Below are 25,717 nucleotides of genomic sequence, written 5' to 3'. Positions count from 1 at the left end.
GATGGATCCAGATCTCTATAGAGAAACATGGCCTGGTCAGATGGATCCAGATTTCTATAGAGAAACATGGCCTGGTCAGATGGGTCCAGATCTCTATAGAGAAACATGGCCCGGTCAGATGGATCCAGATCTCTATAGAGAAACATGGCCTGGTCAGATGGATCCAGATCTCTATAGAGAAACATGTCCTGGTCAGATGGGTCCAGATCTCTACAGAGAAACATGACCTGGTCAGATGGATCCAGATCTCTATAGAGAAACATGGCCTGGTCAGATGGATCCAGATCTCTATAGAGAAACATGTCCTGGTCAGATGGATCCAGATCTCTATAGAGAAACATGACCTGGTCAGATGGATCCAGATCTCTACAGAGAAACATGACCTGGTCAGATGGATCCAGATCTCTATAGAGAAACATGACCTGGTCAGATGGATCCAGATCTCTACAGAGAAACATGTCCTGGTCAGATGGATCCAGATCTCTGTGGAGAAACATGTCCTGGTCAGATGGATCCAGATCTCTGTGAAGAAACGTCCTGGTCAGATGGATCCAGATCTCTATAGAGAAACATGTCCTGGTCAGATGGATCCAGATCTCTGTGGAGAAACATGACCTGGTCAAGAGTGACATCTCTTGAACGGGGTAGAATTGTCTATTCTGGAGCATGTCACGACCTCCATCTCATGTGCGGAGAAAACTGTGAGAATCGGTCCTGTCCACATGGGGCGATATTCCTGCAGAACATTTTCATCACCTAGTGGGATCATTTCTACGATGAATGACTGCAGTTCTGATGTTTCCAAGCCCTAATAATAGAGATTTGTAATAACGGGGTCACTCAGTGTATCCATATCTCTATACATTTAGATCCCATTATATGAATCTCTTTGTGGATTTACATATATTAGGGAAATGTTTTATTGTCTGTGTGAAGGAAGTTTTTCCCTGTTTTCCTGGGTATACGTCATTTATCATTTCCCCTCATTGATCACAGAGGTGAACGTTCTTCATAAACAGTAAAGTATCTTAGATGTAAACAAGTGTGCTCCGGGCTGGCCTGGCAGAAAGTTAAATAGATTTGTAAATTACTTATAATAAAAAAAAATTTATCGTTCCAGTACTTATCAGCTGCTGTTATGATCCACAGGAAGTTCTTTTCTTTTTGAATTTCCTTTCCGTTCTGACCACAGTGCTCTCTGCTGACACCTCTGCCCATTTTAGGATCTGTCCAGAGCAAGAGAGGTTTTCTATGGGGATTTGCGCCTACTCTGGACAATTCCTAAAATGGACAGAGGTGTCAGCAGAGAGCTGATCATAACACCAGCTGATAAGTACTGGAAGGATTAAGATTATTTAATAGAAGTAATTTACAAATCTGTTTAACTTTCTGGCACCAGTTGATTTAAAAAAAAAAGGAGTACTCCCCTGCAAACATCTTATCCCATATCTCTGTGGAGAAACATGGCCTGGTCAGATGGGTGACCCTGTGATCAAGCGTAACGCGAAACGCACGTTAGGGAAATGTTCTGTGTGACCCACAGGTAATGTGTGCGGTGCCGAGGGGTTTATTTACATATATTACTATATGCGCTTTGGCACTTTTTTATTGCCGGGATTACTATACAGTGGTCCCCCAACATACAATGGTAATCCGCTCCAAATGGACCATCGTTTGTTGAAACCATCGCATGTTGAGGGATCCGGGCAATGTAAAGTATAGGACAGTGGTCTACAGCCTGCAGACCTCCAGATGTTGCAAAACTACAACACCCAGCATGCCCGGACAGCCGTTGGCTGTCCGGGCATGCTGGGAGTTGTAGTTTTGCAACATCTGGAGGTCCAGAGGTTGTAGACCACTGCTAGAGGAAGTTGTACTCACCTGTCCGCTCCGTCACCGCTCGTCACCGCTGCCCGGGATGTCGCCGTCCATCGCTGTCACCGCGTCCCTGAGGTGTCCCCGACACTCCGGCAAGGCCTCTGCTTCCCCGGCATCCGCGCTCTCTGTCGCCGCCGTCACATCGCTACGCACGCCGCTCCTATTGGATGACGGAACGGCGTGCGCAGCAACGTGATGACAACGATGGAGAGCGCCGGCGATGCAGGGGATCCCGAAGAGGACGCGCCGGAGCCCCAAGGACAGGTAAGTGATCGTTAGCGGACCACACGGGGCACCGTAAACGGCTATCCGGGGGCAGCTGAAACAGTCTGCGCTGCAGGATAGCCGTTTATGCGATGGCCCGACATACAAATGCATCGTATGTTGAAATGATCGTATGTTGGGGCCATTGTAGGTTGGGGGGGTCACTGTATATATATGGTATGTCGGGGCCATCGTAGGTCGGGAGGTCACTGTATATATATGGTATGTCGGGGCCATCGTAGGTCGGGGGTCACTGTATATATAAGGTATGTTGGGGCCATCGTAGGTCGGGGGGTCACTGTATATATATGGTATGTCGGGGCCATCGTAGGTCGGGGGGTCACTGTATATATATGGTATGTTGGGGCCATCGTAGGTCGGGGGGTCACTGTATATATATATGGTATGTTGGGGCCATCGTAGGTCGGGGGGTCACTGTATATATATATGGTATGTCGGGGCCATCGTAGGTCGGGGGGTCACTGTATATATATGGTATGTTGGGGACATCGTAGATCGGGGGGTCACTGTATATATATGGTATGTTGGGGCCATCGTAGGTCGGGGGGTCACTGTATATATATATGGTATGTCGGGGCTATCGTAGGTCGGGGGTCACTGTATATATATGGTATGTCGGGGCCATCGTAGGTCGGGGGGTCACTGTATATATATGGTATGTTGGGGCCATCGTAGGTCGGGGGGTCACTGTATATATATATGGTATGTCGGGGCTATCGTAGGTCGGGGGTCACTGTATATATATGGTATGTCGGGGCCATCGTAGGTCGGGGGGTCACTGTATATATATGGTATGTTGGGGCCATCGTAGGTCGGGGGGTCACTGTATATATATGGTATGTTGGGGCCATCGTAGGTCGGGGGGTCACTGTATATATATATGGTATGTCGGGGCTATCGTAGGTCGGGGGTCACTGTATATATATGGTATGTCGGGGCCATCGTAGGTCGGGGGGGTCACTGTATATATATGGTATGTTGGGGCCATCGTAGGTCGGGGGGGTCACTGTATATATATGGTGTGTATGGGCCATTGTAGGTCGGGGGGTCACTGTATATATAAGGTATGTTGGGACCATCGTAGGTCGGGGGGTCACTGTATATATATATGGTATGTTGGGGCCATTGTAGGTCGGGGGGGTCACTGTATATATATGGTATGTTGGGGCCATCATAGGTCGGGGGGTCACTGTATATATATGGTATGTTGGGGCCATCGTAGGTCGGGGGGTCACTGTATATATATGGTATGTCGGGGCCATCGTAGGTCGGGGGTCACTGTATATATATGGTATGTTGGGGCCATCGTAGGTCGGGGGGTCACTGTATATATAAGGTATGTTGGGGCCATCGTAGGTCGGGGGGTCACTGTATATATATGGTATGTTGGGGCCATCGTAGGTTGGGGGGTCACTGTATATATATGGTATCTTGGGGCCATCGTAGGTCGGGGGGTCACTGTATATATATACGGTATGTTGGGGCCATCGTAGGTCGGGGGTCACTGTATATATATGGTATGTCGGGGCCATTGTAGGTCGGGGGTCACTGTATATATATATGGTATGTTGGGGCCATCGTAGGTTGGGGGGTCACTGTATATATATGGTATGTCGGGGCCATCGTAGGTCGGGGGTCACTGTATATATATATATATATATGGTATGTCGGGGCCATCGTAGGTCGGGGGGGTCACTGTATATATATGGTATGTTGGGGCCATCGTAGGTCGGGGGGTCACTGTATATATATGGTATGTTGGGGCCATCGTAGGTCGGGGGGGTCACTGTATATATATGGTATGTCGGGGCCATCGTAGGTCGGGGGTCACTGTATATATATATATATATATATATATATATATATATATATATATATGGTATGTTGGGGCCATCGTAGATCGGGGGGTCACTGTATATATATATGGTATGTTGGGGCCATCGTAGGTCGGGGGGTCACTGTATATATATGGTATGTCGGGGCCATCGTAGGTCGGGGGGTCACTGTATATATATGGTATGTTGGGGCCATCGTAGGTCGGGGGGTCACTGTATATATATGGTATGTCGGGGCCATCGGAGGTCGGGGGGTCACTGTATATATATGGTATGTCGGGACCATCGTAGGTCGGGGGGTCACTGTATATATATATGGTATGTTAGGGGCCATCGTAGGTCGGGGGGTCACTGTATATATATGGTATGTCGGGGCCATCGGAGGTCGGGGGGTCACTGTATATATATGGTATGTCGGGACCATCGTAGATCGGGGGGTCACTGTATATATATATGGTATGTTGGGGCCATCGTAGGTCGGGGGGTCACTGTATATATATGGTATGTCGGGGCCATCGGAGGTCGGGGGGTCACTGTATATATATGGTATGTCGGGACCATCGTAGGTCTGGGGGGTCACTGTATATATATGGTATGTTGGGGCCATCGTAGGTCGGGGGGGTCACTGTATATATATGGTATGTTGGGGCCATCGTAGGTCGGGGGGTCACTGTATTGCAGTATACATATAGCTGCTCGGACCCTTGTGCAGTCATCTTGCACTTTACCCCCATATACCACCCCGGGAGGAAAACTTCCTGTCTCCATCCAGCAGATTCCACCGTTTACCTGTGGGTATATTTTTTGCCGCGTTGTTCTGTGCTTTTTTTAATGTGATTTTATTTGTTTTGTACTTTTTTCTGACCTCAATAAAGATTATGACATCAATTTTAGTGTTGAGTGGCAGAAGCCATATTCGAATTCCCGATATTTTGCGAATATATATACGAATATTCGTCATATATTCGCTAAATTCGCATATTTGTAACATTCACGTTTTATTTTCGCATATGCAAAAAATTTAAAATGCGAAAATTAACATATGCAAAAATTTGCGTCACGCCAGTCTTACACAGTAGTATTAGAGCCTAATCTTTACACCACACAAGCTGGAAGCAGAGAGGGGATCACTGTGATGTGTACTGGAAAAAAAAAATATTCGTAATTGTAAATATATCGTGCTATATTCGCGAATAAAATTTGCATTGCGAATATTAGAGAGCAACACTAATCAATTTTAGTCCCCATTTTGTACATTTGTAGGATATATATGATTTTTCTTTTATGGTAAAGTGTTGTAAACTTTTACATAACTCAAATAGACTTATTCAAGTAAACATCTAGTGCGGTAGATTATATACACATTATATACAGGACACATTATATACAGGACACATTATATACAGGATACATCATATAGAGGACACATTACATACAGGATACATCATATATAGGACACATTATATACAGGATACATCATATATAGGACATTATATACAGGATACATCATATATAGGACATATTATATACAGGATACATCATATATAGGACACACTATATACAGGATACATCATATATAGGACATATTATATACAGGATACATCATATATAGCACATTATATACAGGATACATCGTATATAGCACATTATATACAGGATACATCATATATAGGACATTATGTACAGGACACATCATATATAGGACACATTATATACAGGATACATCATATATAGCACATTATATACAGAATACATCGTATATAGCACATTATATACAGGATACATCATATATAGGACACATTATATACAGGATACATCATATATAGGACACATTATATACAGAATACATCATATATAGGACACATTATATACAGGATACATCATATATAGGACATATTATATACAGGATACATCATATATAGCACATTATATTCAGGATACATCGTATATAGCACATTATATACAGGATACATCATATATAGGACATTATGTACAGGACACATCATATATAGGACACATTATATACAGGATACATCATATATAGCACATTATATACAGGATACATTGTATATAGCACATTATATACAGGATACATCATATATAGCACATTATATACAGGATACATCATATATAGGACACATTATATACAGGATACATTATATATACAGGACACATTATATACAGGATACATCATATATAGCACATTATATACAGGATACATCGTATATAGCACATTATATACAGGATACATCGTATATAGCACATTATATACAGGATACATCATATATAGCACATTATATACAGGATACATTATATACAGGATACATCGTATATAGGACACATTATATACAGGATACATCATATATAGCACATTATATACAGGATACATCATATATAGCACATTATATACAGGATACATCATATATAGCACATTATATACAGGATACATTATATACAGGATACATCATATATAGGACACATTATATACAGGATACATCATATATACCACATTATATACACATTTTACACACTGTATATAGGACACATATACACATTATATACAGGATACATCATATATAGGACACATTATATACAGGATACATCATATATAGGACACATCATATACAGGATACATCATATATAGCACATTATATACAGGATACATCATATATAGGACACATTATATACAGGATACATCATATACAGGATACATCATATATAGGACACATTATATACAGGATACATCATATATAGGACACATTATATACAGGATACATCCTATATACAGGACACATTATATACACATTATATACAGAATACATCATATATAGGACACATTATATACAGGATACATCGAATATAGCACATTATATACAGGATACATCATATATAGGAAACATTATATACAGGATACATCATATATACAGGACACATTATATACACATTATATACAGGATACATCATATATAGGACATATTATATACAGGATACATCATATATAGCACATTATATACAGGATACATCATATATAGGACACATTATATACAGGATACATCATATATAGCACATTATATACAGGATACATCATATATAGCACATTATATGCAGGATACATCATATATAGCACATTATATACAGGATACATCATATATAGGACACATTATATACAGGATACATCATATATAGGACACATTATATACAGGATACATCATATATAGGACACATTATATACAGGATACATCATATATAGGACACATTATATACAGGATACATCATATAGAGGACACATTATATACAGGATACATCATATATAGGACACATTATATACAGGATACATCATATAGAGGACACATTATATACAGGATACATCATATATAGGACACATTATATACAGGATACATCATATATAGGATACATCATATACAGGACACATTATATACAGGACACATTATATACAGGATACATCATACATAGGACACATAATATACAGGATACATCATATATAGGACACATTATATACAGGATACATCATATATAGGACACATTATATACAGGATACATCATATATAGGACACATTATATACAGGATACATCATATATAGGACACATTATATATAGGACACATTATATACAGGACACATCATATATAGGACACATTATATACAGGATACATCATATATAGGACACATTATATACAGGATACATCATATATAGGACACATTATATACAGGATACATCATATATAGCACATTATATACAGGATACATCATATATAGGACACATTATATACAGGATACATCATATATAGGATACATCATATATAGGACAAATTATATACAGGATTCAACACATATAGGACACATTATATACAGGATACATCATATATAGGACACATTATATACAGGATACAGCATATATAGGACACATTATATACAGGATACATCATATATAGGACACATCATATATAGGATACAGCATATATAGGACACATTATATACAGGATACATCATATAAAGGACACATCATATATAGGACACATTATATACTGGACACATTATATACACATTATATACAGGATACATCATATATAGGACACATTATATACAGGATACATCATATATAGGACACATCATATATAGGACACATTATATACAGGATACATCATATATAGGACACATTATATACAGGATACATCATATATAGGACACATTATATACAGGACACATTATATACACATTATATACAGGATACATCTGTGTATAATGTGTCCTATATATGATGTATCCTGTATGTAATGTGTCCTCTATATGATGTATCCTGTATATAATGTGTCCTATATATGATGTATCCTGTATATAATGTGTCCTATATATGATGTATCCTGTATATAATGTGTATATAAGGTGTCCTATACATGATGTATCCTGTATATAATGTGTCCTATATATGATGTATCCTGTATATAATGTGTCCTATATATAATGTGTCCTATATATGATGTATCCTGTATATAATGTGTCCTATATATGATGTATCCTGTATATAATGTGTCCTATATATGATGTATCCTGTATATAATGTGTTCTATATATGATGTATCCTGTATATAATGTGTCCTATATATGATGTATCCTGTATATAATGTGTCCTATACATGATGTATCCTGTATATAATGTGTCCTATACATGATGTATCCTGTATATAATGTGTCCTATATATGATGTATCCTGTATATAATGTGTCCTATATATGATGTATCCTGTATATAATGTGTCCTATATATGATGTATCCTGTATATAATGTGTCCTATATATGATGTATCCTGTATATAATGTGCTATATACGATGTATCCTGTATATAATGTGTCCTATATATGATTTATCCTGTATATAATGTGTATATAATGTGTCCTGTATATATGATGTATCCTGTATATAATGTGTCCTATATATGATGTATCCTGTATATAATGTGCTATATATGATGTATCCTGTATATAATGTGTCCTATATATGATGTATCCTGTATATAATGTGTCCTATATATGATGTATCCTGTATATAATGTGTCCTATATATGATGTATCCTATATATGATGTATCCTGTATATAATGTGTATATAATGTGTCCTGTATATAATGTGTCCTATATATGATGTATCCTGTATAAATGTATCCTATATATGATGTATCCTGTATATAATGCGCCCTATATATGATGTATCCTGTATATAATGTGTCCTATATATGATGTATCCTGTATATAATGTGTCCTATATGTGATGTATCCTGTATATAATGTGTCCTATATATGGATACATCATATATAGGACACATTATATACAGGATACATCATATATAGGACACATTATATACAGGATACATCATATATAGGGCGCATTATATACAGGATACATCATATATAGGATACATTTATACAGGATACATCATATATAGGACACATTATATACAGGACACATTATATACACATTATATACAGGATACATCATATATAGGATACATCATATATAGGACACATTATATACAGGATACATCATATATAGGACACATTATATACAGGATACATCATATATAGGACACATTATATACAGGATACATCATATATAGCACATTATATACAGGATACATCATATATAGGACACATTATATACAGGATACATCATATATACAGGACACATTATATACACATTATATACAGGATACATCATATATAGGACACATTATATACAGGATACATCATGTATATGACACATTATATACAGGATACATCATATATAGGACACATTATATACAGGATACATCATATATAGGACACATTATATACAGGATACATCATATATAGGACACATTATATACAGGATACATCATGTATAGGACACATTATATACAGGATACATCATATATAGGACACATTATATACAGGATACATCATATATAGGACACATTATATACAGAATACATCATATATAGGACACATTATATACAGGATACATCATATATAGGACACATTATATACAGGATACATCATATACAGGACACATTATATATAGGATACATCATATATAGGACACATTATATACAGGATACATCATGTATAGGACACCTTATATACACATTATATACAGGATACATCATATATAGGACACATTATATACAGGATACATCATATATAGGACACATTATATACAGGATACATCATATAGAGGACACATTACATACAGGATACATCATATATAGGACACATTATATACAGGATACATCATATAGAGGACACATTATATACAGGATACATCATATATAGGACACATTATATACAGGATACATCATATATAGGATACATCATATACAGGGCACATTATATACAGGACACATTATATACATAATACATCATACATAGGACACATTATATACAGGATACATCATATATAGGACACATTATATACAGGGTACATCATATATAGGATACATTATATATAGGACACATTATATACAGGATACATCATATATAGGACACATTATATACAGGATACATCATATATAGGACACATTATATACAGGATACATCATATATTACACATTATATACAGGATACATCATATATAGGGCACATTATATACAGGATACATCATATATAGGATACATTTATACAGGATACATCATATATAGGACACATTATATACAGGACACATTATATACACATTATATACAGGATACATCATATATAGGATACATCATATATAGGACACATTATATACAGGATACATCATATATAGGGCACATTATATACAGGATACATCATATATAGGACACATTATATACAGGATAAATCATATATAGGACACATTAAATGCAGGATACATCATATACAGGACACATTATATACAGGAGATATATTATATGTAGGGCACATTATATACAGGATACATCATATATAGGACACATTATATACAGGATATATCATATATAGGACACATTATATACAGGATACATCATATATAGGACACATTATATACAGGATACATCATATATAGAACACATTATATACAGGATACATCATATATAGCACATTATATACAGGATACATCATATATAGGACACATTATATACAGGATACATCATATATAGGATACATCATATATAGGACAAATTATATACAGGATTCAACATATGTAGGACACATTATATACAGGATACATCATATATAGGACACATTATATACAGGATACAGCATATATAGGACACATTATATACAGGATACATCATATATAGGACACATCATATATAGGATACAGCATATATAGGACACATTATATACAGGATACATCATATATAGGACACATCATATATAGGACACATTATATACAGGATACATCATATATAGGACACATTATATACAGGATACATCATATATAGGACACATTATATACAGGACACATTATATACACATTATATACAGGATACATCATATATAGGACACATTATATACAGGATACATCATATATAGGACACATCATATATAGGACACATTATATACAGGATACATCATATATAGGACACATTATATACAGGATACATCATATATAGGATACATCATATATAGGACACATTATATACAGGATACATCATATATAGGGCACATTATATACAGGATACATCATATATAGGACACATCATATACAGGATACATCATATATAGGACACATTATATACTGGATACATCATATATAGGACACATTATATACAGGATACATCATATATAGGACACATTATATACAGGATACATCATATATACAGGACACATTATATACACATTATATACAGGATACATCATATATAGGACACATTATATACATGATACATCATATATATAACACATTATATACAGGATACATCATATATAGGACACATTATATACAGGATACATCATATATAGGACACATTATATACAGGAGATATATTATATGTAGGGCACATTATATACAGGATACATCATATATAGGACACATTATATACAGGATACATCATATATAGGACACATCATATATAGGATACAGCATATATAGGACACATTATATACAGGATACATCATATATAGGACACATCATATATAGGACACATTATATACAGGATACATCATATATAGGACACATTATATACAGGATACATCATATATAGGACACATTATATACAGGACACATTATATACACATTATATACAGGATACATCATATATAGGACACATTATATACAGGATACATCATATATAGGACACATCATATATAGGACACATTATATACAGGATACATCATATATAGGACACATTATATACAGGATACATCATATATAGGATACATCATATATAGGACACATTATATACAGGATACATCATATATAGGAAACATTATATACAGGATACATCATATATAGGACACATTATATACAGGATACATCATATATAGGACACATTATATACAGGATACATCATATATAGGACACATCATATACAGGATACATCATATATAGGACACATTATATACTGGATACATCATATATAGGACACATTATATACAGGATACATCATATATAGGACACATTATATACAGGATACATCATATATACAGGACACATTATATACACATTATATACAGGATACATCATATATAGGACACATTATATACATGATACATCATATATATAACACATTATATACAGGATACATCATATATAGGACACATTATATACAGGATACATCATATATAGGACACATTATATACAGGAGATATATTATATGTAGGGCACATTATATACAGGATACATCATATATAGGACACATTATATACAGGATACATCATATATAGGACACATTATATACAGGATACATCATATACAGGACACATTATATACAGGATACATCATATATAGGACACATTATATACAGGATACATCATATATAGCACATTATATACAGGATACATCATATATAGGACACATTATATACAGGATACATCATATATAGGACACATTATATACAGGAGATATATTATATGTAGGACACATTATATACAGGATACATCATATATAGGACACATTATATACAGGATACATCATATATAGGACACATTATATACAGTATACATTATATATAGGACACATTATATACAGGATACATCATATATAGGACACATTATATACAGGATACATCATATATAGGACACATTATATACAGGATACATCCTGTGGTGTCCCGGTAGCGCATTGTATACGTTACCTGTATAGAGGTCCCCATAGTCAGAGTCCCTAGGAACGTCGGGGTCCCTCATCTATAGTTATCCCCTTGTCCCCCCTCAGTTAGTTTATATTTGTATTGAAATTCATATCAATATAAGTATAAGGATATTAATATGAATATATGTAATTTCCTACCTATTCAGCGTAGCAGGACCTGCGGGTCATGTGGTTAGATTTGAACTCTATGGTTTTCTACAGGACCTTTGGAGGTTCTCATGACGTGTTCACCCACAATGCAATGTAACGGTGAGTGACAGTTGTTATGGACCAATCCAAAACGGCTCAGCCCATATATAAGGGAGCCACGGCCATTTCTCGCTCTCTTAAATTGCTGACTCTGGATGAGGTAGGACCTCCGCAGCTTACAAGACAATTTACTAGGCCAAACCTTGTGGCCTCGGCCTCTAACATAGCGGATATACTAAGCAATTCCCCGCTACTCACCGCAAGATCACTGGACCTAAATACCCCCATAAATCCAGCGGATCTCTGCTATACAATCCCTAAGAAGCTAAACTGAGCTTATCTGATCCCAACCGACTGTCAATCGCTGCTCAGCTATATCTATAGAGACTGTTATCTGGACTGTTACTATTGCTGCATGTACAGAAATTCTTCAGTAAAAGTTCCTGCAAGTTTTCAGTTAACAGCGGTTGTGGACAATCCTTTATTTCTGCGTCACCTATTGCTCTTGGGAAGGGTGACAATTGGCCTATCAAGAACACAGCATTTAACCCTCACCCTGGCGTCACGTGTAACAAGGGTTAACAGCGCCCTTTACTATTCTGAACAGCAACACCCTAACTACCCTACACCCCACAAGGCTTTATCACCCAAGGTTACCACAATCCTATATAGGACACATTATATATAGTGTTGAGCGGCATAGGCCATATTCGAATTCGCGAATATTCACGAATATATGGACGAATATTCGTCATATATTCGCGAATATTCGCATATTCGTTATCTCCTCCTTTTATTTTCGCATATGCGACAATTCGCGTATGCGAAAATTAACATATGTGAAAATTCGCATATTCGAAATTTAGTGTATGTTAATTTTCGCATATGCGAATTTTCGAGCGCCAGTCTCAGACAATAGTATTAGAGCCTTCTTTACACAACACAAGCTGGAAGCAGAGAGGGGTGATCACTGTGATGTGTACTGTGAAGAAAAAAAACAAAAAAAAAAAAAAACGAATATTCGTAATTACGAATATATAGCGCTATATTCGCGAAATTCGTGAATTCGCGAATATGCGATATTCGCGAATAATATTCGAATTGCGAATATTCGCGAGCAACACTAATTATATACAGGATACAATATATACAGGATACATCATATATAGGACACAATATAAACAGGATACATCATATGTAGGACACATTATATACAGGATACATCATATATAGGACACATTATATACAGGATACATCATATATAGGACACATTATATACAGGATACATCATATATAGGACACATTATATATAGGACACATTATATATAGGACACATTATATACAGGATACATCATATATAGGACACAATATAAACAGGATACAATATATACAGGATACATCATATATAGGACACAATATAAACAGGATACATCATATATAGGACACATTATATACTGGATACATCATATATAGCACATTATATACAGGATACATCGTATATAGCACATTATATACAGGATACATCATATATAGCACATTATATACAGGAAAAATCATATATAGGACACATTATATACAGGATACATCATATATAGGACACATTATATACAGGATACATCATATAGAGGACACATTATATACAGGATACATCATATGTAGGACACATTATATACAGGATACATCATATATAGGACATATTATATACAGGAAAAATCATATATAGGAAACATTATATACAGGATACATCATATATAGGACACATTATATACAGGATACATCATATATAGGAAACATTATATACAGCATACATCATATATAGGACACATTATATACAGGAAAAATCATATATAGGAAACATTATATACAGCATACATCATATATAGGACACATTATATACAGGAAAAATCATATATAGGAAACATTATATACAGGATACATCATATATACAGGACACATTATATACAGGATACAATATATAAAGGATGCATCATATATAAGACACAATATAAACAGGATATATATTATATGTAGGACACATTATATACACATTCTATACACTGTATAGAGGACACATTATATACACATTCTATACACTGTATATAGGACACATTATATACACATTATATACACTGTATATAGGACACATTATATACACATTCTACACACTGTATATAGGACACATTATATACACATTCTATACACTGTATATAGGACACATTATATACACATTCTATACACTGTATAGAGGACACATTATATACACATTCTATACACTGTATATAGGACACATTATATACACATTCTATACACTGTATAGAGGACACATTATATACACATTATATACACTGTATAGAGGACACATTATATACACATTATATACACTGTATATAGGACACATTATATACACATTCTATACACTGTATATAGGACACATTATATACACATTATATACACTGTATATAGGACACATTATAGACACATTCTATACACTGTATATAGGACACGTTATATACACATTCTATACACTGTATATAGGACACATTATATACACATTCTATACACTGTATATAGGACACATTATATACACATTATATACACATTCTATACACTGTATATAGGACACATTATATACACATTCTATACACTGTATAGAGGACACATTATATACACATTATATACACTGTATATAGGACACATTATATACACATTCTATACACTGTATATAGGACACATTATATACACATTCTATACACTGTATATAGGACACATTATATACACATTCTATACACTGTATATAGGACACGTTATATACACATTCTATACACTGTATATAGGACACATTATATACACATTATATACACTGTGTATAGGACACATTATATACACATTCTATACACTGTATATAGGACACGTTATATACACATTCTATACACTGTATATAGGACACATTATATACACATTCTATAGACTGTATATAGGACACATTATATACACATTATATACACATTCTATACACTGTATATAGGACACATTATATACACATTCTATACACTGTATATAGGACACATTATATACACATTCTATACACTGTATATAGGACACATTATATACACATTCTATACACTGTATATAGGACACATTATATACACATTATATACACTGTATATAGGACACATTATATACACATTCTATACACTGTATATAGGACACATTATATACACATTCTATACACTGTATATAGTACACATTATATACACATTCTACACACTGTATATAGGACACATTATATACACATTATATACACTGTATATAGGACACATTATATACACATTATATACACTGTATATAGGACACGTTATATACACATTATATACACTGTATATAGGACACATTATATACACATTATATACACTGTATATAGGACACATTGTATACACATTCTATACTCTGTATATAGGACACGTTATATACACATTATATACACTGTATATAGGACACATTATATACACATTCTATACACTGTATATAGGACACATTATATACACATTATATACACTGTATATAGGACACATTATATACACATTCTATACACTGTATATAGGACACATTATATACACATTATATACACTGTATATAGGACACATTATATACACATTCTATACACTGTATATAGGACACATTATATACACATTCTACACACTGTATATAGGACACATTATATACACATTATATACACTGTATATAGGACACATTATATACACATTATATACACTGTATATAGGACACGTTATATACACATTATATACACATTATATACACTGTATATAGGACACATTATATACACATTATATACACTGTATATAGGACACATTGTATACACATTCTATACACTGTATATAGGACACATTATATACACATTATATACACATTATATACACATTCTATTCACTGTATATAGGACACATTATATACACATTCTATACACTGTATATAGGACACATTATATACACATTATATACACATTCTATACACTGTATATAGGACACATTATATACACATTCTATACACTGTATATAGGACACATTATATACACATTCTATACACTGTATATAGGACACATTATATACACATTCTATACACTGTATATAGGACACATTATATACACATTCTATACACTGTATATAGGACACATTATATACACATTCTATACACTGTATATAGGACACATTATATACACATTATATTCACATTCTATACACTGTATATAGGACACATTATATACACATTCTATACACTGTATATAGGACACATTATATACACATTATATACACATTCTATACACTGTATATAGGACACATTATATACACATTCTATACACTGTATATAGGACACATTCTATACACTGTATATAGGACACATTATATACACATTCTATACACTGTATATAGGACACATTATATACACATTCTATACACTGTATATAGGACACATTATATACACATTCTATACACTGTATATAGGACACATTATATACACATTATATACACTGTATATAGGACACATTATATACACATTATATACACTGTATAGAGGACACATTCTATACACATTCTATACACTGTATAGAGGACACATTATATACACATTATATACACATTATATACACTGTATATAGGACACATTATATACACATTCTATACACTGTATATAGGACACATTTTATACACATTATTTACACATTCTATACACTGTATATAGGACACATTATATACACATTATATACACTGTATATAGGACACATTATATACACATTCTATACACTGTATATAGGACACATTTTATACACATTATTTACACATTCTATACACTGTATATAGGACACATTATATACACATTCTATACACTGTATATAGGACACATTATATACACATTATATACACTGTATATAGGACACATTATATACACATTCTATACACTGTATATAGGACACATTATATACACATTCTATACACTGTATAGAGGACACATTATATACACATTATATACACTGTATATAGGACACATTATATACACATTCTATACACTGTATATAGGACACATTATATACACATTATATACACTGTATATAGGACACATTATATACACATTCTATACACTGTATATAGGACACATTATATACACATTCTATACACTGTATATAGGACACATTATATACACATTATATACACTGTATATAGGACACATTATAGACACATTCTATACACTGTATATAGGACACGTTATATACACATTCTATACACTGTATATAGGACACATTATATACACATTCTATACACTGTATATAGGACACGTTATATACACATTATATACACTGTATATAGGACACATTATAGACACATTCTATACACTGTATATAGGACACGTTATATACACATTCTATACTCTGTATATAGGACACATTATATACACATTCTATACACTGTATATAGGACACATTATATACACATTCTATACACTGTATAGAGGACACATTATATACACATTATATACACTGTATATAGGACACATTATATACACATTCTATACACTGTATATAGGACACATTATATACACATTATATACACTGTATATAGGACACATTATATACACATTCTATACACTGTATATAGGACACGTTATATACACATTCTATACACTGTATATAGGACACATTATATACACATTATATACACTGTGTATAGGACACATTATATACACATTCTATACACTGTATATAGGACACATTATATACACATTATATACACTGTATATAGGACACATTATATACACATTATATACACTGTATATAGGACACATTGTATACACATTCTATACTCTGTATATAGGACACGTTATATACACATTATATACACTGTATATAGGACACATTATATACACATTCTATACACTGTATATAGGACACATTATATACACATTATATACACTGTATATAGGACACATTATATACACATTCTATACACTGTATATAGGACACATTATATACACATTATATACACTGTATATAGGACACATTATATACACATTCTATACACTGTATATAGGACACATTATATACACATTCTACACACTGTATATAGGACACATTATATACACATTATATACACTGTATATAGGACACATTATATACACATTATATACACTGTATATAGGACACGTTATATACACATTATATACACATTATATACACTGTATATAGGACACATTATATACACATTATATACACTGTATATAGGACACATTGTATACACATTCTATACACTGTATATAGGACACGTTATATACACATTCTATACACATTCTATTCACTGTATATAGGACACATTATATACACATTCTATACACTGTATATAGGACACGTTATATACACATTATATACACATTCTATACACTGTATATAGGACACATTATATACACATTCTATACACTGTATATAGGACACATTATATACACATTCTATACACTGTATATAGGACACATTATATACACATTCTATACACTGTATATAGGACACATTATATACACATTCTATACACTGTATATAGGACACATTATATACACATTCTATACACTGTATATAGGACACATTATATACACATTATATTCACATTCTATACACTGTATATAGGACACATTATATACACATTCTATACACTGTATATAGGACACATTATATACACATTATATACACATTCTATACACTGTATATAGGACACATTATATACACATTCTATACACTGTATATAGGACACATTCTATACACTGTATATAGGACACATTATATACACATTCTATACACTGTATATAGGACACATTATATACACATTCTATACACTGTATATAGGACACATTATATACACATTCTATACACTGTATATAGGACACATTATATACACATTATATACACTGTATATAGGACACATTATATACACATTCTATACACTGTATATAGGACACATTATATACACATTCTATACACTGTATAGAGGACACATTATATACACATTCTATACACTGTATAGAGGACACATTCTATACACATTCTATACACTGTATATAGGACACATTATATACACATTATATACACTGTATATAGGACACATTATATACACATTCTATACACTGTATAGAGGACACATTATATACACATTATATACACATTCTACACACTGTATATAGGACACATTATATACACATTCTATACACTGTATAGAGGACACATTCTATACACATTCTATACACTGTATAGAGGACACATTATATACACATTATATACACATTATATACACTGTATATAGGACACATTATATACACATTCTATACACTGTATATAGGACACATTTTATACACATTATTTACACATTCTATACACTGTATATAGGACACATTATATACACATTATATACACTGTATATAGGACACATTATATACACATTCTATACACTGTATATAGGACACATTTTATACACATTATTTACACATTCTATACACTGTATATAGGACACATTATATACACATTATATACACTGTATATAGGACACATTATATACACATTCTATACACTGTATATAGGACACATTATATACACATTACATACACTGTATATAGGACACATTATATACACATTCTATACACTGTATATAGGACACATTATATACACATTCTATACACTGTATATAGGACACATTATATACACATTCTATACACTGTATATAGGACACATTATATACACATTCTATACACTGTATATAGGACACATTATATACACATTATATACACATTCTATACACTGTATATAGGACACATTATATACACATTCTATACACTGTATATAGGACACATTATATACACATTATTTACACATTCTATACACTGTATATAGGACACATTATGATATATATAACAGATCTCACCTCCCCGGTGTCTTCGTCTCTCTTATTCTTTTCTCGCTCTGTGGTCGCACCCTGCAGACTCAAAAAGAAAGTGAAAGAAATATGAAAACCGAGGAGAACGAGGAGGACGAGGAGGAAGAGGAGGACGAGGAGGAAGAGGAGGAGGCTTTAGATACACTGTTCAGTAGATGGATGAGAAGCAAACAGGATTAGATACACAGCTCAGAAGATATAATTACACAGGATAGGATTAGATACATTGCTTAGTAGACAGTATAGGATTTGACCACACACCATAGGATTAGATACACAGTATCACACAGCATAGGATTAGATACACAGTTTAGCAGACAGTATCACACAGCATAGGATTAGATACACAGTTTAGCAGACAGTATCACACAGCATAGGATTAGATACTCAATTTAGCAGACAGTATCACACAGGATAGGATTAGATACACAGTTTAGCAGACAGTATCACACAGCATAGGATTAGATACTCAATTTAGCAGACAGTATCACACAGGATAGGATTAGATACACAGTTTAGCAGACAGTATCACACAGCATAAGATTAGATACATGGTTTAACAGATGGTATCACACAGCATAAGATTAGATACATGGTTTAGCAGATGGTATCACACTGGATTGGATTAGGTACATGGTTCAGCAGTTAGTATCACACAGCATAAGATTAGATACATGGTTTGGCAGATGGTATCACACAGCATAAGATTAGATACATGGTTTAGCAGATGGTATCTCACACGATTGTATTAGGTTCATGGTTCAGCAGTTAGTATCACACAGCATAAGATTAGATACATGGTTTAGCATATGGTATCACACTGGATTGTATTAGGTTCATGGTTCAGCAGTTAGTATCACACAGCATAAGATTAGATACATGGTTTAGCAGATGGTATCACACTGGATTGGATTAGGTTCATGGTTCAGCAGTTAGTATCACACAGCATAAGATTAGATACATGGTTTAGCAGATGGTATCACACAGCATAAGATTAGATACATGGTTTAGCAGATGGTATCACACAGCATAAGATTAGATACATGGTTTAGCAGATGGTATCACACCCATGTCTCGTCTTCCAGCTCTTGATACCTTATTGTTTACTTTTATGCCCCACAGTTTATGGAGACATTTCACCAATATACATCAGGGATCGATTCGTTGCATCTAAAAATTATAGAAAATATTCCGAAGAATAAATCAATATCAGCAATCAATAAATAGAGAATGATTTTAGATTCATAAATTGGCATCATTGGCCCCTTCAGGGCGAGATGAAGAGGTGGAGAATACCGATGACCTGTGGAGCTTATTACTATTGGGTTTTCTCATAAATGTTTTTCTTCATTTTCTTCATCTATTATGTGATTTATTTTTTTCATTCATTTTTTATATATTTTTATTTATGTATCTTCTCTGTTAATTTCCTGATATCATTACAAAAAATATTTCATACAAAAAAAAAATGTTTTGATTGGAGTTTGTACATGGCTTATTTTTATGGGGGAGTGCCGCTTTCTTACATTTTCTCCTCTTGTAATTTTTGGGATTTTTTTGTGAAGATTTACACAAGTTGATATGGTTTTTAATACATTCTGAATAATAGAATTTTTATAGTGCAGTCTGCAATCTTATACTGTATATTAAGTTCTGTTCTGCTGGAAAAATATTTTTTGTCATACGAATTTATAATTTTTTACATTCATACTAATTTTGTCTGGTACTTGAAAGGTTAATTATGTGGTATATAACCCTGAGCTTACCTGCACTTGTTATCCCTGAGGAAGCTGCACCTGCACAGTGAAACTCGTTGCACCTTAACCACTAAATTAATTTTATCTTCCCGGTCTCTCCGAAGTTCCATGGTCCCCTTAATCTTCACGGGAAGGCTGCAGATGGGTCCATGTATGTTTTGTCATTCATTACATGGTGTCCATTGTTGTGTATGCCGGCGGGTAAGTGGGCATTGTGCCAAATATCTCCTCCGTTCCCGCTCCTCACTCTCCCCTCCAACAGGCACCCACAGCTTCTCCGACTTATCTCCTTGCTCCTTCACTATGTCTCCCACCTCTACTTACCTGGCAGGGGAGATACCATGATCGCTACGGTCTGAAGAACTCCAAGCATTGTGGTAGAGATTTTGCGTAGTACTATTGCAGTACTTTTCGTTCTTATTAGAACCGCATTTCTCAAGAGCATACCACCTGAAGATCGTCTCCTGCCTGCCTCGGAACATCTGAAGAAGGAGAAGATCTTGAAGACTGCAGCTCCGGAAGAAGCCGACGAAGAACCTGGAAGAAGGGAATCGGCGGTGAATACCGGAACAGCGGCGAAGACGAAGGCGGCGCAGAATCCTTTCGAAGAAACTCGCTGCCTCTGGAGAAGGATTTGCATAGCTCCTCCCACCGGGACCTGATCTGCATAGCTACTCCCACCCGGGAAAGAAGACTTTGCGAAGCCTCTCTCCACAAGCAAGGAAGCGGAAAAGAGCCTGCTGGAAGAAGCCATGGCCTCAACCAGCAAGTCCACCCAGGAGGCTGCAGGGCAAGGCCTGGAGGTCCAGCCCCAACCACAGCAAGCTTCAACCTCCACCACGGCAAGGCAGAAGGGTGGCAGAATTCCCAACCTGGAAGCTCCAGCCCTGGATGAGGCAGACTGTTGCCTTGAAGCTCAAGCCCCTGGACGGTAGGGTGCCGGACATGTCCCACGACGTGTTCTGCAAGAAGATGCTGGCGGATCAAGGCTTCTCCACGGCTGACACCCTGGGAATAGCAACCTTCTTTTCGGGAATCTTCTACATCACATTTGCCACCATTGGGACCTGTAGAAGATACTGGGAGGCGGTGAAAGCGGCGAGTCCCGAATCCCCTTTCTCTCACTTTGTGGGCAACTGCCCTATTCAAAGAGAGGAGAGGCGAGTGACGGTCTCAATGCGGAACCCACACACCCCAGGCACGGACATCTCAACCTTCCTGAAGCTCTTCTGCACCGTGGTGAGGGAGCCCACCCGCATCCTGAACTCCCTCGGATACTGGACCTGCAAGTGGTCTGTGGTCGTCAGACTGAACAAGAACCTTGCTTCTCCAGACGGACTACAGCACCTGCCAACGACATTTTCCTTGGGCAACTCCACAGGACTTATCTTCTACCCGGACATGCCGCAGACCTGCAGGAGATGTGGCAAGATGGGCCACGAGGGAAAGGACTGTACGGAGGATGCCTGCAGGTTTTGCCGTGTGACAGGTCACATGACCAAGGACTGCCCCAAGAGCAAGACCTGCAACCTCTGCGGATTGGCAGCCCACAGCTACAAGGACTGCCCCCAGAGGGAGAGAACATGGGCATCTGTGGCAGCGAGAGCACCGAAGCCAGCCCCAGCTCCGGAGCCAGCAGCACGGATGGCCAAGCCGACCAAGGAGGGTAAGAAGGCGAAAGCCACCACCCCTGCCCCGTCCCGACCCTCCCCTGCCCCTCCCGCCCCATCCCCTGCCCCTCCTGCCCCATCCCGTCCCACCCCTGCCCCTCCTGCCCCATCCTGTCCCACCCCTGCCCCATCCCGTCCCACCCCTGCCCCTCCTGCCCCATCCCGTCCCACCCCTGCCCCTCCTGCCCCACCCCGGCCCACCCCTGCCCCGTTCTCCCCTGCCTGGCCAACCCCTGCCCCGTCCTCCCCTGCCCGGGCACTCTCTCCTGCCCCCCGCCCCACCCAGCCTCCTTTCTCTCCTGGCCCAGCAGCACCTAACCCCCCTCCAGCTGCTGGTGCCCGCCCTTCGGAGGACTTTCCTGTGATTCCTCCCCCAGGTACCATACAGAGGAAGAGGAAAGGAAGGGACAACGCATCAGAAGAGTCCCACAAAAGAAAGATTATCGAGACCTGCGAGACCCCTCAAGCTTCAGATGAGGAGGAGGAGATGGAGCAGGTCTGCGAGAGCCTTGAAGCTTCAGAAGGAGAGGAGGAGATGAAGCAGGCCCAAGTGGAGCAGGTCCAAGCAGAGCCAGTCCAAGCTCAATCTATGGAGGAGCTGCTGCAGGACCCAGAGGTCAAGAAAATCCTGGACACTCCGGCCAACACGGTCTACGACGAGTTCTTGGAAGGGCACTACGAGAAGCCACAGGAGACGACAGGCGCCAGAGAAGAGGACCCGTCCGACCAGAGTGGTAACTAGTATCTGAACTAACCTCTCTTTTTATTCCCATGGCTGATCTCAAATCTTCTGCATTAATGTGAGGAGTATTAG

The 25,717-nt window shown here is 35.9% G+C and overlaps 1 protein-coding gene across 1 annotated transcript in view; it reads right to left on the bottom strand.

Moving 5' to 3' along the window:
* The window catches only part of LOC130284362 (uncharacterized), a 61,858-nt gene extending 40,319 nt beyond the window's left edge, over positions 1-21,539 (bottom strand). Inside the window, exon 1 of the mRNA XM_056534639.1 lies at positions 21,465-21,539. The gene's annotated coding sequence lies outside the window, so the exon portion shown is untranslated. The remainder of the gene's footprint in view (positions 1-21,464) is intronic.
* Positions 21,540-25,717: the final 4,178 nt, after the last annotated feature.

Source organism: Hyla sarda, chromosome 8 (assembly GCF_029499605.1).
Source record: "Hyla sarda isolate aHylSar1 chromosome 8, aHylSar1.hap1, whole genome shotgun sequence".
Classification (NCBI taxonomy): domain Eukaryota; kingdom Metazoa; phylum Chordata; class Amphibia; order Anura; family Hylidae; genus Hyla; species Hyla sarda.
Note: the sequence above shows the minus strand (reverse complement) of the source record. Positions and strands in the feature narration are given on the sequence as shown.